Below are 5028 nucleotides of genomic sequence, written 5' to 3' on the forward strand. Positions count from 1 at the left end.
ATGTCATTAACTATAATTTTGAAAAATATCAAAATCGGGGTTTAACTAAACGTATGGTCCTATAAATATAATGCAGACATATAAAAACACAAACCGTTTGAAATAATGCTCGGGCCATTTTTAAGTTAATTAACTTCTTTACTGAATTACGAAATACTAAACACTTTTTATGTATGAGAAAAGATTATTTTTTGCGTGTTACTTCAAAATATATCGGCAACCCGAAATCTTATGGCAAAGCACTATAATCTGATATATCTTTTGCGTAAATCGGTTAGCGTATTCCCTAGATATTAGGAACCATATTTACTTTTTCAAAAATTGCATCCAACTCATCAATTGCGCGTCCTAAACAATATAATGCTACTATTAAAACACAATAAGATTACCTTTATTTTCCCCCATACAAAATCGACCCAGCCTAATATTTAACCTTGAGAGTAACATCACAAAGCTGATTTTTATGTAATTTATAATACTTATCTCTTTTATTTTTAGATTCTTAAGTTTACTTGTATTACAGAAAAATCTAGGAACTCTAGGCGGCGGGAGCGAAAGATATTTGGAAAAAAGATTACTCAGCATGCACACGAAGGTATCAAAACGCTCTGAGACAACATTATGGTCTGATTATGCATACTTCGCATAACTTCGGATAAACTTCAAACTGTAATTTTGCATGTATTTTGTATGTATTCCGTTACCCATAAATTAGCAGAGCTTTTAAAAACTTAGCGATCTGTTGAGTTTAGATTATGCTTCACATTTTCTTAAGTTAAATTTTTATTGCACTGGTATAAATGGTTGTGCGAAGTTATGAGAAGTATGCATAATCGGACTTTTAGAAACAAAAATATAACACCAGTTGATTTCAAACAAAGCAAGATCAAAATTCTGAAAGTGAGCATCGAGGAAATTAAAGGAACCAGACGTTATTTTCCTAGTAGTGAAGTTATCAAAAAATTCCAATGAAATAATAATGGGCACATTATGCATATCAGTTTTGTTAACCGGAAAAATGCATTCCTCTAAGTTAAAAATTGAAAATAAACCTTTAGAATATGTGAATAAAATAACAAACCTAAGATTTGTCACTAATTCGAGCTTAAGTTGCAAGGATAATATAAATTCTATTGTTTCCAAAGCTTATGGCGCGCTAAGAAACTTACGTCAAACTCCGGAATTTACTGCAGTAGGCAGTTAGCAATTCAACTAATAGTACCTATTTTACCTACTCCGAGCTGGTTTATAATAAGCTGGACTCTCTATCGGCTCATAAGATAAGTGTTATATTTAATCATGTAACTCGGTATGTGTACGACTTAAAAAAGTTTGATCACATATCGCATTGGGGGGCAAGGCGGTTGGGATGTGAAATTCAGGACTACTTAAAGGCAAGAAGCTTTCTTTTCTGTTCCGGCTTATCTCTACAAAGACGCCCTTCTCCCTCTATGAGAAGTTAATATTCCCGAAGTCTGAGCGCTCAAAGGAACTTATTGTCACGGTTGCCACTTCATCAAAATTTTATATTTAAAAAAAATATATATATTTTTTATAATTATATTATAATATTTTCAATTAGTATAAAAAAAAAAAATTTCTCTACATAGTCGTTTGCATTTGTGCATATACAGGCAGTGTCAAATGTTAGTGTACACCTTGTTCTAATATAATATTTACAATTATTTTCATGAACAATTTTGTTCATTAATTACACAGGTTTACAAAAGGAAAAGTTTCTGCATATTAAACCAAACCTTTCTATCCCTATGGCATTCGACGCTCTGAATACGATTCCCGGGGCTGTTAGTCTCCATCACGCCAGGTACGAGGTCATTTAAAGGTCAAGTAGGGAAAAATTCGTTGAAAAAGCTGAAAATTCAATACAATTCTTCTGAATTTGACCTTAAGATGACCTTGGCATGACCCCTAGATAACTTTGAAGAGTCAAGAGAGCCCCATATTCGCATTCAGCGCCAACAAAAACCTATGTACATACATATATGCATTTTTAATTTTATTGAATACATTTTTTTCAGACCTCGGATTCGCATTCAGTGCCAGTTTCAAGTCGCTAAAAATTATCGTTGAGTTAATATAAAAATAGATTTTGATTATGCGGTATATGGAGGGTGTTGCGCGTTTTCTTCCATATAAAAATAGAATTTGATTATGCGTTATGCGGAGGGTATTGCGCGTTTTCCTCCATATAAAAATAGATTTTGATTATGCTGTATGCGAATGCTGCATATTTCAAACAGACGGATAGCTCTCGCCAACGCCAAAGAAACGAATAGCCGTAGTTGCTTCAAAAAGAACCGAAACAAACAAAAAAGGCACAAAGGCCCAAACTAAGAAAAAATGCCCATATTTGGTACAATTGTACCAAAGTGGCAACCGTGCTTATTGTATCCAACTATAACTTTATAACATCGACTAGACTCTTTTTCATTAGTGCTATTAGATCTTGGAATTCTATTCCGTTCATAACAAGAGCCAGTTTAAACAAAAGTAACTTTAAAAAATCATATATTCTCATTTCTCTTATTAACTAGAGTGACCATCAACATTAGTTTAAGTCTTTACCTATATTTTATACTAGCCAATTCACGCTTGCTTCGCGGCGCCTAATAACAACTTTTTCGTTGGCCAAAAAAACAAAAAAACAGTCTGTAAAATAGAAATATAGGGGAAAATGGTTCCCAATCGAATGGTACTTGTCCGTTTACGTAAATGTATATAGATGCAGCCTTTCCAATAACTACCACTTTTCGCCATAAGTACAGTATTGATAACATATGTACATAGCTGTGTTAAATTTCGGGACGTTAGCATAATCGGTTCCTGAGATAAGCGACAAGCCTCCTTTTCCAATACCTGCTTTCTTTCGCCATAACTAATGTTTTGATAATATATGTGGCTGTGTCGAATTTCATGACGTTAGCGTAAGCGGTAAGCTATGTGAGAAGTTCAGTTTATATGGGAGGTGCCACACCGCCTTTTCAAAGCATACCAGTTTTCGCCATAAATAGAGTATTTGTAATTTATGCATTCGTGCGTATTAAGTTTCAGTTCCCCAGCATAATTGGTTTTAGAGATATATTGATTTTTTACGTTTTAGTCTGTATAAGAATTTTAGGAATATGCCTACCCCAGCGCCACCTACCGAGTAAATTTGTGGTCGGAATATTTACTTTTTAAGGTGCTGGCATATGTTCCATATACGAACCAAATTGGTGCAGAAAATTATATGAAATTGTAAAACCGTGGCGTCTCAGATTTAATTTTTTGGCAGCAACAACAAAGCGAAAAACCTTCCACAGAGAAGTTCCAAAGAAGGGCGATCGGTTCTGATTGAATACACTTGGGTTGTTCACGCTTGCCTGGTTATCAGGTTATCTGGCTATGTTGTTATGTTTTTTATACAGTTTACAACAATAACATACACTACAGAATAATAATTTTTAACCAGATACCCTGATAAGCAAACAAGTGTGAGCAACCCAACTTAAATTAGATGTCAATAAAACTAAGTTTTTTGTTGTAACTCTAAATATAAACAACGAAGCACTGTGAAAAGTTAATACATTCAAATACCTAAGAATAAAGATCGATGATAAACTGAAAAAATATTGATTCTATATTTTCAGTTAGACCTCTAGCAATATGTACATCAGTGAAAACCGTATTTAATTCCATACATTAGATTTTGCGTGATGCGATTACACACATTCAGACAGACCAAAATTATATTCTATGTTTATTTGGTTTCCGTCGGGCTAGTAAGCCCCATATTCTTTAATACCTATTATGTACAGATATCGGCCTGTTAAAATTTTATTATTCTCAAATACTTTCGTTTGATACCCATATGGCAACATTTAGCTTATCTTATCAATTTAACTGAATTAAATATTTCAAATAGGTGGCAACCCGCTTCAAAAATATTTTCGAAAGCAAGCTTTCTTTAGTTTAATATCCGTATTGTAGTATTTCATTTATTTTACCAATTTGATTAAATAAAAAAATTTAGAACTATTTTCGGCAATACAAGTTCTCAAATCAAATCTTTAGTTTGATGCCAATATATAATTCATGTTATCAATTAAATTGAATAAAAGTTATCAAACAGGTGGCAACCTGCCACAAAAATATTTTTAGTTGTAAGCCTTTGTAGACCTCTTTCTTTTGACAGACATACTGCAATAAACTGAAATTTTCAAACAAATGGCCACTCTCTAATTTTTTATTTCTATATTGTAAGTTAGACATCTAGCAGTACATCGGAGAAATTCGCATACAAACATACCGACAGACCGACAGACAGACACAAATTCTAAAAATTGTTGATTTGGCTTCTGTTGCTCTGATAAAGACCACCCTTATTAATTTTTCTTTAGTTTCTATAATGTACAGACATCGGCCTATTACAATTTTAAATATTATAAGTCAGATATCAATTATTTTATCAATTTAATTCAATCAAAATTTTCAAACAGGTGGCTACCCTCCTCAAAATTATTTTTGGCAGTAACCTTTCCCAAATGTTTCCAGTTTGATACCCATATTGCAATATTCAATTTATCTTATAAATTAAATCAAACTAAAATTTTCAAACAGGTGGCAACCCTCAAGAAATATTTTCGCCCGTAACTCTTCTTAAACCCCTTTCTTTTGACGCCCATATTGTAATTTAAGCATTTTCTTATCAATTTACTTAATCTAAAATTTTCAGGTGGCAGCTCTCTAATTTTTTTCTTTCTATATTTTAAGTCAAACCTCTAGCAATACACCGGTGAAGACTGCATTCAATTCCATGCGTAAGTTTTCGAGTGATGCGCGTGCAAACATACAGACAGACAGACGAAAATTCTAAAAAAGGTTGATTTGGTTTCTGGGGCTCTAATAAAGACCTCCTACATAAATTTTTCTTTAATATCTATAATGTACAGACATGGGCCTGTTACAATTTTATTATATGTATAGATTAATTTTGTAATAGTTTATGTGATATTAATTTCAATTAAT

This window comes from Rhagoletis pomonella, unplaced genomic scaffold (assembly GCF_013731165.1).
Source record: "Rhagoletis pomonella isolate Grant_MI unplaced genomic scaffold, Rhpom_1.0 Rhpom_scaffold_00004, whole genome shotgun sequence".
Lineage (NCBI taxonomy): Eukaryota > Metazoa > Arthropoda > Insecta > Diptera > Tephritidae > Rhagoletis > Rhagoletis pomonella.